Source organism: Rhinatrema bivittatum, chromosome 2, assembly GCF_901001135.1.
Source record: "Rhinatrema bivittatum chromosome 2, aRhiBiv1.1, whole genome shotgun sequence".
In the NCBI taxonomy this organism is placed as follows: Eukaryota; Metazoa; Chordata; class Amphibia; order Gymnophiona; family Rhinatrematidae; genus Rhinatrema; species Rhinatrema bivittatum.
The window spans coordinates 59,910,585-59,923,150 of record NC_042616.1 but is presented as its reverse complement, the minus strand read 5'-3'; the positions used below and the strand labels follow the sequence as shown (position 1 = coordinate 59,923,150).

Here is a 12,566-nt window from a genome sequence, read left to right as displayed (position 1 = left end):
CTCATTTGCTAAGGAGATCGGCCCTATAGGGCCTGGAGTTGGACACTTCTGGCTCACTTCTGCTAATTCAACCCCTTATGTGCCCGGAAAGAGGCTGGTCCAAAGAGCCATTAGTCATTAAAAGATGGCAGGTGATCGATTCTTACCGCACCTATCTCACACCTGATTTTAGCAGGCATTACACTTCACTGGGGGAAGCTTCCCTTTCCATTCCCTTTTCTAGGTTCCCCATTGGCATCACCCTAGAATAGGCAGTTAAGACAGCCTAAGTCCAAACGGAGTAGAGACCACTAGAATACTCAATAGAAACATTAAAAACAAATAAATGACAGCAGAAGAGGACCAAATGATCCACCCAGTCTGCCCAGCAAGCTTATGCCAGTATCTGCTGCACCGTGCAGGTTACCCCCCATGCTTATCAGTTTCCCGGACCGTAAAAGTCAGGGCCCTCGGATGCTGTTTGAATCCAAATTCCATTAACCATTACCATGGAAGCAGAGAGCAATGTTGGAGTTGCATCAAAAGTATCAGGCTTAGTGATTAAAGGTAGTAAAAGCTGCACCAGCAAGTTACCCCCATGTTTATTTGTTGGTTGCTGTCTGAATCCAATTCCAGGCACTATTTTTTCCAGTACTGGTCCTACATCTCCTCTCTTTTTGTCCTAACTTATGCGTCTTGTAATTTTTTTCACACAATTTCGTAAGAATTTCTTTTTTAACATTAACTTTTAAAATTGGCCATGATCCCTGCTTTTAAAAAAATATATCTGCTTGGTGTCTGCTCCTCCGCTACTCATGCTGTCTGCGTACCTCACGCGCCTTGGTCCAATATCAGCACAGAACTATAAGGGGTGCTCTGATAGCGCTGTCCAGATGTACTTACATCCCATAAAGATGGGAATGGCTAAACAGGAAAGAGCTTTTAAAATTTAAAACATAAAAGAACTTTGAATTACTTATTTCTTTTCAGACAAAAGAATAAAATACCACAGTGCTCTTTAGAGAGGAACTAGTTAAGGAATTGGGGAATCAAAGCCCCAAAGGCTGCTGGAGGAATGATTTAGAGAGCTGACAAGTGGTTTTGCCCCAAGAGGCAGATATAGAGAAGCCAGATATGATAGAGGTCTACAAAATCATGAAATGACTTGAACAGGTTAATGTAAATCGGTTATTTATTTCAAAGATTTACGGTATATGCTGCCTAACCAACAGTTCCAAGCGGCAAACAAATAAAACATCCATAAAAAATAGGACAAATAAAAAATGCATAAACACTAAAACCAAAGCACAATCATATTACAAGTCAAAGGCATGCATCTTATCTTATTCAACAAATGCCCGTTGAAAAAGAAACGTTTTCAACATTTTTCTAAAAGCCTTAACGCACGTGACAAGACGCAGGCCCTCAGGCAGTGAGTTTGAAAGAACAGGTCATGTCACAGAGACAGCCCCTTCTCCAAGTCTCAGTCAGCCTAGCATGACAAACTGACAAAACATCCAGTAAGCCTCTTTGGGTTGATCTTAAATTCTATGTGGGATTATGAACATGCAGCATTGAATTCTTCCAAGGAAGAGTTTTCATTAAGCATCCTATATAGACCAAGGTAATAACCTTACGTTTTTTGCTGAGAGGATGGTGGGCATCTGGAGAAGCCAAAAATAAAATCAGGAGAGACACAAAGGGGCCGATGCAACATAGTGCGCTCAGCCTAGTGCATAGCTTGATGCGTGGTTGGACACATGTTTTGGATGCACTAGACTAACTCCAAAATATGCGTCCAAACCAGCGTGTAGCTGGTTCATGATGTTGCTTTCTGGGTTTTTTTTGCTTTTTTGTTGAGGCTTGGGGGTGTGTCAAGATAATGTTCTGGGGCTGGCGTTAATTTTTGGAGGGGTGTCAAGACAGCTCTGGGGCTGGCGTCAATTTTTGCATGTTAAAACGTGCAGGTCGGGCGCACGGTGTGTAATAGCTAATAGCCTCATCTACGTGGCATTTACATGTGATGAGCGCTATTAGCTACACGCTGGTTTGGACGCATATTTTGGAGGTAGTCTAGTGCATCCAAAATGTGTGTCCAACCACGCATCAAGCTATGGACTAGGCTGAGCGCACTATGTTGCATCGGCCCCTTTGTGTCTCTCACATCTCCTGGGCGCCTGTTGCCATGGATATGCTAGGGGCGCATAATCTATCCCTAGCGTGTCTCTTTTAATGCAGCTCATTAAAGTATGCCATCACACGTCCAGGAGACGTGGTTGTGAGCGTGTTATAAAAAAAAAAACAGGCTCTCAATACGAGCGCCCATTTTACCATGCAGCTCAAAAGAGAGTTTAGTGGTAGAGGGAAGAAGAAGACCACAGATCAAGTAAAACCTGGGACAGCACAATAGGCAGGCACTAATGGGCAGACAGGATGGACCAAGTGGTCCTTTAGTGCCATTATCGTCGGACCTGGCAATCAGCCAGAACCGGGAAGTTCCCGGGCTATTGGGCACATTCCTCCAAGCCTGGGCCTGTCTGATGGGAGCACATATCCACTGGCAAGGGGAGAGAGAGGATGGATGAGTGATAGAAAGAAAACTACTCCACCGCTGAAAGGCCTCCACAGGTGTGGAGACCCTTTGGAACCAAGTCGTGCTACAAATGGGTCAGACAGTTACGACGAGGACTTATCTTTAACTCCAGACATTCTGGGCTTTTATTAATATGATCTCCATCCAATCAACTCCCGCCTGCGGAAGAAGACCCAGAATAAGAGCGAGGTTTACGAGGTTTACCCCTGCTTGCAAAACTAACAGAGAAAGCGGCCCTGAAACAGTTCAATGAACACCTCGAATCCAACAACATACTACATCCCACCCAACATGGTTTTAGGACAAACCGCTCCACTGAAACCCTGCTACTCAACTTATCAAACAATATTTTAAGAGGCTTCGATAACAAACTAAGCCATTTACTAATCTTACTTGACCTCTCCGCCGCATTTGACACTGTAGACCACAAAAACCTAATATCAAGATTAGCAAACATCAGTCTCACAGGCAAAACTCTAGACTGGTTCACATCCTTCCTCAACAACAGATATTTCAAAGTCAACTTCAACAACAACTCATCTGAAGCCATCCACCTTGAAACAGGAGTGCCACAAGGGTCTGCTCTTTCGGCCACACTCTTTAATATTTACCTACTCACTCTCTGCCATCTCATCTCTGGTCTAGGCATAACATACTATATGTACGCTGACGATATACAACTCCTTATACCAATAACTTCTGCCATCAAAGATGCAATGATACTAGCAGCCTCTCACCTTGATGCAATTAGAAACATGTTAATCCACCTAAAGCTATGCCTCAACATGAACAAAACAGAATGCATTCTGATAGAAAGAAAAAACACAGGATCAAAAACCAGACATTCCATACAAATAGACAACATCTGTATCCAACTAAAGGACAATGTAAAAGACCTCAGTATATGGATTGACAACGATCTAAACTACAAAAAACACGTCGTAATGAAAACCAAAGAAGGCTTTCACAAACTTCAAATTCTTAAACACCTAAAACAGCTGCTCCACCACCAAGATTTCAGAACAGTCTTACAATCTCTCATTTTCACTAGCCTCGACTACTGCAACTCCCTCCTGATTGGACTCCCAAAAACGGCCCTGAGACCCCTACAGCTACTGCAGAACACTGCAGCTAGAGTACTGTCCAGCAAAAAAAAAATCAGACCACATCACCCCTATACTCAACAGGCTACACTGGCTACCAGTAGAAAAAAGAATTGAATTCAAAATCCTGACAATCTTACACAATGCAATATACAAAGCAGATAACAACGCCCTCAATAACGTCATACAGATACACAGATCCCAACGCACGACAAGATCCACAAGTAAAATACATCTAGTCGTACCTTCACTTCCTCTAGCTAAGCTATCCAACACTAGAAACAGAGCCATTTCTATTGCAGGTCTGAAATTATGGAACTCACTACCAGATCACCTGAGCTCTGAAAGTAACATCAAAACATTTAAAAAAAAGCTCAAAACATGGATCTTCAGTCAAACTTTCAAAGATGGTATATGTTAACCAAACATAAAGTATCTATGCAAGAACAATCTAAAGACTATGTCAGAGAATGTTTAAGCTTGATAGTTCACCACCAGGATCTATACTACATACTCACTTTACCCAGTTGATTCCAGTTATCCCTGTTTGTATCAGTTATCCCTGTTTATATCAGTCGTTGCCAAAATGTATTAGTTGTTGACCATCTTCCGATCTAATTACAGTTATAACCCGTTTGTATCAGTTTCCGTCAGAATGTATTAAGTTGTTGTACCTGTAAACCGGAGTGAAGGCAGATAGCTAAATTTCGGTATAGAAAAACATATAAATAAATAAATAAATCTTATTGCTATTGGTTAATATTATTGTTCTTATTAATATACAGGAAAAGTTCTTTTCATCCTCTAGACATGGAAGCCATCACAACAAATCTAAGCTGGACCGTCCAGTTTCTTTAGTACTGTTATTGGAAAAGGGTGTTGAGATTCAGTTTAAATAAAACAATTACATACATTTTCTTTTTCTTGCCCTGTAGTTTCCTACTACTACTTTGGGCTTCCAGCTCCACCAGAACTAGTTCCTTGAGAGGACCTCAGTGGCTGTGAATGCTACCTCCGCAGCATCCCCCAACTGGGCCTAGCCAAAGGAACATGACATATATATGACATATTGTATTTATTTATATTCCACTTTTCAGGCCCTTCAGCCCAGGAATCTGAGCCTGATCTTCTGTAGACTACCAATAAGCCACCAGGCCAGATCAGAAAACATCATTAACTCACTGGTCTCTAAGAAACTTACACTTGGCCAGATCTTATTTAAGAGAGAGGTTAAGAGTCACAGAAGGGAACTCAGGTTTGTTTTACTGGTTTCCTGTCCAACATGAGGCCCTCACCCCTTCATTCCTTCTAAGTCTGGTCCATTTCACTGGCTAGTCAACCACCTTTTGAACCCACAGAGCTGCCAGGAGAAAAAAAAAACCCATAGAGCAGATACCTGGGCTTTTATTTTATGTGTCCGTACTGGGGTTACTTTTAAATACTGGGAAGAAACTAACCAATGGGACTTCAAACATTCACAGACCATTTGACGGTGTTGTTAAAGAGATCCCCCAATCTCACTCCATCTCCATACTGAATAGCCAGGCTTCCTGCAGTCACAGGGGTGAGGGAAAGGAGGAGGGGCAGGTCATGGAAGGGGAGAGGTGTCAGCTGGGGCAGGGACTACAGGTAGCAAGTGTCAGCCAGGATCAATACTTCAATAAACGTCTTCAAAGACGCCTTGAACCATACACAGACTAGAAGGGTTCCATCCGAAAGCAACTGTACTTCATGTGATAGGGAACCCGCATGCTCACGTTCCGATGCATAGAACCTGTTTAATAGCAATGTCACAGAGGCACGAGCACTGGATCTCCCTTCCGTATCGGCCCACTGAAAGAGCGGGACTGCCTCTGTGATTTCCTGCTCCTGGTTAGGGATTGCTGACTGTCTCCATTGTACCTTTGGGATGGAGACAGGTTGATCTAGTCCTGGTTTTACCCTCCTCTTCCGTCTGCATGGACTTGTAGCTCTGATTTTCCTACCAATTGCACAGGACTACACCCTCCATGCATTCAGTGAGATAAAACAAGGAATAGATAACTTTATCCAGAATAAAAGGGGAACCAGTCGGCAACTCTATTTCAAGTAACTCCTGTTGAGCTGCACACTGGCACAACCATAAATATAATGCTATTATTTCAACGGACTTGCATGGAAACCAGAGGAGATAGGTCCAGAGTGACAATAAGTCTAAAGGCTATGCTCCCAGTGGGGGTACATGTGTGGGAGTAGCTTTCATTTCTCAAAGTCATTTGGCATCCTACAGGCATCTGCTCTGCCAGCGAGTGCTGAATAATTCACTTTCCCCTTGTCTGAGTGGTTTTAATGTGCACAACAGTACAGTGTGCGTAAAACCTACTGGGTGACCAAACCAAAGGGAAGTCAATGCTGCCCCACCCTCCTCTCCTGCAAAACGTCGTCAGCCAACGCAGTTGACTATTGCTCACTCCAAGTGCAAAATCCCAAATGGCACCTCAGACCCTTCTGTGATTTGTCTGCGGAATGGAGATCACAGATGGGACGGGTACAATCCCCTGTTAGGTGTTCTTTTCTTTATTTTGCAAATGAATGACTAAACAATCTCTCTCCCCATCTTACAACATTCTCCTTTTTAAATTGCTGTATCAGCAAAAGAAAATAATTTATCTTTGATAGCACAGAGACATTCAGATTGCTTTTTACAAGGCACACACAACCATCGCCCCCTTCCACTATCAGCCCGGTTCCTAATGTCTAGGAAGTGCTCTGAAAACTCCAAGGCCTGGTGCTCGGGTCACATTCAGGAGGAACTGAGTGATTTATGGCCTACCACTAATTTACCACTGCAGTACTACAAGTGACCAGCTAGCAAGTGGGAGTATAGGCTGTGCGCACTAATTAGCCACTTCTCACTGGAATGGGCTTAAAGCGAAAGACACTAGGTCAGTAAGCGGAGCTACCAATTGTGACCTCCCCAAAGGTCAGAAAGTGGCTGCTGTGGTTAATGCTGTCACACAGCGCAAATGATAGGGCGACTGAATTAGCTGCACAGGGCGGCGAGCCAGGAAGACCTGCTGCTTCCTGTCATAAAAAAAAAAAGAAAAAAAACATCAGGGCAGGAAACCAAAATGCCAGTAATCCAGAAAAGGATCCCCAGCTTAAGTTATAAGCCGAACGGATCAAGGCTTCAGTTTAAAGTATTCAAGAAAAAAAACATAACGATTATCAGGAGTGGGGACTCCAGGCTCCGTCGGGTAACTTTGTAATTTACTTTCGTTTTTTGACACTCCTAAAAACAAACTCCTAAGGCTTTGCTTTATGAGGGATAACACATGTCAAGCAAAAGTCCAAGCCTTTTCATTTACTGTAATGACATAGTCCTTTGTAGACTCTGCGGATAGGGTGAAACGATCTCCAGAGCAGATGGTCCAGAGGCAGGAAGCGGGAGGGACAAAAAAAAGAAGAGCCCCCCCCCCCCCCCCAGGCTCACCTAACTTCCTCCCTCCCCCACACCTAAAACAGCATCCAGTACCTGCCCTGCCCCCCATCAGGGCTGCCCCCTACTGCCAAGCCCTTCAGTAAATGAGAGATGGGGAGAGAGGGAAGAGGGAGTGGCTGGAAAGGAGGGGAGAAAAGGAAGGAAGAGACCGGGAGGGAAGTTGGAAAGTGCACTGGAAAGCAAACACCTAAAATAAAGCAAAGCATCTAAAAAAAAAATCAAAATCAAAACAAAATCTAAACAACTAGCAAGAGGCAGCCCGGGCACTCGGTGGCACTGCTGCCATGCAGAAGACTTGGGGTTTGATTCCTCCATTAAGTCTTGCCCCAGCACAGATTTTATCTTATGCCGATCCACAAGCCTCAGCAGATGGGAGCTGGGGCTCCTGCATTCCCAGTCCCTGTGGTGGGGGAGGAATTCAGTCATCCTGCAATGGTGATAACCCAGTGGCTAATTTCAGGCCCATGACTGCGGGTGTATAGCCTCCAGCCTGCTGCTGTAATGACTGGGCTACCTGAGTTGGGGGCGGGGTTTGTTATAAAAAAAAAAAAAGGGGGAAATATCTCCAGGTGGCTGTGAATGAAGGCTCATGATGCCAGATCCCTGCTCTGGTTCTGACTTGAGCTCAAAATTCAAAAGAACAACAAGAAGAAACTGCTGGGTCAGAAAAACAAAAGCAAAACTCTAGCCAAAAAAAAAAAAAGAAACAGAAAATTAAATTGTAAGGAAAAACAATATTCCCTGACTCAAAATAATGTTGCCTGGTGCCCTCTAAAAACACTTTTCCACCACTGCCCTCCCTCTTTCCCTGGTCCGCTTCTTCCTCACCTGCCAACACCCTCAGAACAAGAGCACGGGTCTGTGCTGCAAAACATTTACCATCAGCACGACCCCGTGATAAATCTGGGCCTCAAGAAAGCTCACACTAAGGTCTTTGTTGCGTGTCTTGTATAAGTTGGAAGGAGTAGGGACTATCCATTATTTTTATTTCTGTTTGGATCTAGCTCATACTTTTTCATTGGTAGCTCAAGGCAAGTTACGTTCAGGTACTGTAAGTATATCCCTGTTCCTAGAGGACTTACAATCAGGGACGCTAACATTAAAACGAGTGCTCGTGCCCATCTACACGCATGTGCGTTATTTGAGTATCTTTCTTTAGGACTTGTCGGCTTTCACATGCGTGAGAACATTTTAAAACATGCGCCATGTGAAGGAAATTATCGGTTTGACTACTTAGTCCACCAGTTTTGCCCAGTCTAACTTTAGGTCATCCAGGACCCCCCCCTGGTTCTTCAGTCTGCTCTACCTCTAGTTAACCCAGGCCCCCCCTCAACCAGTCAAGTTTTTGGTTATGACAAGTTTTACTCTGATTTTACACCTGAAAATAGCAGAAGTAAATATGTGCAGGTAACCTCCCGAAGCACACTGCACTCAGCGGATTTAAAATCGGGATTTATACCTATAAATGTTGGTCCTGCACCGGAGCCCCCCAACCCACCCCTTTTCATTGTGTATTCCCTTGGGCATGCATTGGCATATACGCACATAGGGCCTCATTTTCTAAAGTATCGCAGGCCTGCGATACTTTAGGTAATGAGGGGCGGGGGGAGGGGGGGGTCGACCCGGGGGGGCGGTCCTGCGCTAGCCGGCAGCAATCGCACCGCCGCGGTGTGATCGCTGCTGGTTTCGCACCCAATAAGGCCACCATAGAAGGTGTAGCTATTGGGCACAAACTCGGACGCGAAAAGGCCCTTACCTTATCGTCGTCCGCGGCGTCTTTGTGGAGTCGGCCCCGGTGACGCCCCGACTCCTCCTCTTCCGGGGCAGACTCCGCCCCCATTTTGGTATCGCAGGCGATAAGGGACTTTTCGCGTGCGAAATGTCCCTTATTGCGTGCGAGCCACTTGGAAAATGACCCCCATAGTTTGACAGATTTAAAATATGAGTTGCTGGTGCTCAGCTCATGTACTTGCAATATATGGGCCTTTTAATATGAGCAACTCTTTTAAGATTCACCCCTAAGATTGTAGCTGAGGCAACGGAGGGTGAAGTAATTTGCCAAAGATCACAAGGAGCACGAGTGGGATCTGAACCCTAGTTTACGTGGTTCACAGCCTGCTGTTCTAATCACTAGGCTGCTACTCCTCCACTCCACTCATTACAGGTCTCTGTACAGTCTTGCAGACATCTGGCATGCACTATAGAAATCATGATAACATTTCTCCATCTTTTTAATTGGTCCCATAAAAAAGGTATCACAGTGGCCCCCATAAGTTAGCTTGTAACCTTCAAAGCACAGTACACAAAGGGAAAAATACGAAAATCATCAAACCAAGGATTGGGGGAGGTGGAGCTTTTCCTAGGGAACTTCAACCAAACATGCTATATAAATATCATGTGGGCTGGCACTAGCATTGCTCCTAAGCAGGCATAAGATCCAAGGAAATTAAATGTTATTGCAGCTGTAAAACGCTGAATAAAGCACAGCCTATGACAGCCAGGTAAGACCCAGGATGTGCAGCCTCTTGCTGCTGGGATGGAACAAGGAACGGATCTACCCATTAATATCTGCTGGGCACTTCTTCCAAGTGATCTGAATTGGCCATGGATGGAAAAAGGATGCTGGGCTCGATGGAGCACCAGTTGACCCAGTACGACATGTCTTATGCCGCACTGACTAACATCTCTGTGCTCTGAATGTAAACCAGATACATTGTGCTACCCATCAAAAGCACGGACGGAAGATTCAGCAACCACAAGCAAGGAGAGAAGAGGGGTGTCTCGAGAAAGCATCCAATGAGCTGAAGAAAACACCAGATCCAGACAAGGGGAGCCAGCACCGAGAGAGACCAGTAGGCCAGAGTATTCATTAGGGGGGACCAAGAGAGGGTGGAAATAGAAAAGCAGAGGGAGGAAATAGGGCTCCGAAGAGAAGCAATGCAAGTGCTTTCAATGTCACTCAGGCTGTAGACCACAACATCTTCTGCCAGTCTACAACACAGCTTAGCAACTAGTAATTGATTTGTGAGAAGCAGGAACGGAAAGAAAAGCGTAACTACACCAAGACTCCTTTGAAAGGAAATCATTTTCCCATCACATTCAGAGGGATTCTTAAGGTCATACAGAAACACTAAGAATATGACAGCAGGTAAGGATCACAGGACCCATCTAGTTTATCTTATTTCATTCTGGTGCACTGCCACAGGCCCCCCAGCTCATTTGAGGTTTTCCCTTCGCTTCTCTGCAGCTAGGGATCCCCTATGCTTATTCCATGCTTGCTTGAATTTTTTTTCAGTCTTTATTTATTCAGATTTTCAGAGAATACTTATAAGCTTACATCAATAACCTGACATGTCCAACTGTTACAAATGAAAAGCTGTCACAACACAATTATTACAGAAGGCTATAAAGAGCTGATGAGTCAGTATTCTCATACCCTTCCCATTCCCCCCACCCCCACCTGATCATTAAACCAAAAATATGAAAGAGAATAGAACACAGAACAGACTGTAAATTATCCCTAATTTCTGAGCTTCACCTACAGAAATGGGTTTGCCATATTATAATGTCAATATTGTATTTTTAAGTTCAGACAGTAATTGGTCATTAAAAGGCTGCCAAATCTTTACTACGAATTCTTGTTTCTGTGTTGGCATAGACTTCCTTGAAAGGTATTCAAATACTAATAACTGTATCCTTTTTTCCCAATGCACCAAGCTGGGTCTACCTTGCCCTATCCAAGTGGAAAGAATAGTTTTCTTAGCAATTATCCTCGCCTTGTCTAGGAATAACTTCTGGTGCTTACCGAAACCCTTTAGTGCATTCTCATAGATTTCAAACATTTTAGATCTCCAGGTGACTGAAAGCCCAGTATGATGGAGCATCAGGTAATTAAGTCTTGCCAAAAAGAGGTCATTTTTAAGCATGTCCAGAAGCTTTGCAGGTAATCACTATTCTCTTCCCCACATTTTGGACATTGGGACGACTGGCCCACGTTTGCTTTAAATGCTCTCTTAGGCGCCAAATAAAGTTGCCAAATAAATTTAAATTGAGTTTCTCTCAATATTACATTCTCTGAAATTTCTGGAATATATTTGATGAAATAAAGAAGGTCATCATGCGTCAATTGGATCTCCAGCCTTTTGGACCATCTAGCTAAGATTTTTGAAATTGCATCTTGGTCCTGTAATTTGCGAATTGCTTTTGAGAATTTAGCACATAGAGGTTTTGATGGCGTACCTCCCCATATTATCTCCTCCAATTTGCCTTCTATCCCAAATTGAGGATTTTTATCCAGTAAACTCATAATATAATGTCTTAAATGCAAATAGGTGTAAAAGTCTATACTTTACAGTTGATATTTACTTTGCAGATCTTGAAAACGTCACAACGTATTAGAGTTTTCTATAAACATCTGCTTAATATCGCGCAAGCCATTTATATGCCAATCAAAACCGCATTGTCCATTCCTGGAAGGAACTGAGGATTACCACTAATAGCATATAAACAGTAATTCTCCCTGGAGATCTCAGCAAATTGCACAGAAACCCCCAAGCTTGCCGACAAGAAGACACTATCAAGAAGGACTGTACATGTTTTGGAATTCTACAAGCTTCTGATTGTATAATGGAGGCTAATGATAGGTTACCAAACCATTTTTGCAAATGTTCAATAGGGGAAAAAACTGACGTGCCCATAAGCCCATTCCTAATATGCCTGAGCATGCAAGCCAGATTGTAATGTTTTAAACCAGGACAATTTAAGCCCCTAGACATAATGGGTTTCATTAAAACTTGTAAGGAAAGCCTTGCTTTTTTTCCCACTCCAAATGAAAATTTTTATACTTCTATTAATCTCCTTTAAATCATTACGAGTTATCCAAATTGGCAGCATCTGAATTAAGGACAGCCATTTGGGAATTTCTATCATTTTAACAAGTGAATCCTGCCAGTAATAGATAAAGTGAGCGCATTCCATTCGCTTCCCTTTTTCTGTTAATGAACTAAGCAGGGGGGAAACGTTAACCTTATATAAGTCCTGTACTTTATTGGGATCTGGATTCCCAAGTATTTCCTTTTTTACTTCACCCATTTCAAGAGATAAAATACCCTCCCATTCTTGTTGCAAATTTCCCATTATTTCCAAGGCCTCTGATTTAACTGTTTATCTTTAAACAGAGATAAAAGCTCCAAAGTTATTCTTAGGAGTTAAAACTCTATTAAGGGCTCTCATTGGGTCTATGAGAAAAATTAAAATATCATCAGTGAAAGCCGCTATCTTGAAAGAGGTGTCCCCAATGTCCAACTCCGATATCAAACTATCTCCTTGAATTTTCCTAAGCAATGAGCAAATTGCTATTGTTCTATGTACAGCCCATGAGCAATGTTCTATGTACAGCCCATGAGCAAAG

At 43.3% G+C, this 12,566-nt stretch overlaps 1 protein-coding gene across 1 annotated transcript in view; it reads right to left on the bottom strand.

Moving 5' to 3' along the window:
* The window catches only part of LOC115084003 (tumor necrosis factor receptor superfamily member 16-like), a 141,287-nt gene that overhangs the window by 74,156 nt on the left and 54,565 nt on the right, over window positions 1-12,566 (bottom strand). The gene's annotated exons all lie outside the window — the stretch shown is intronic.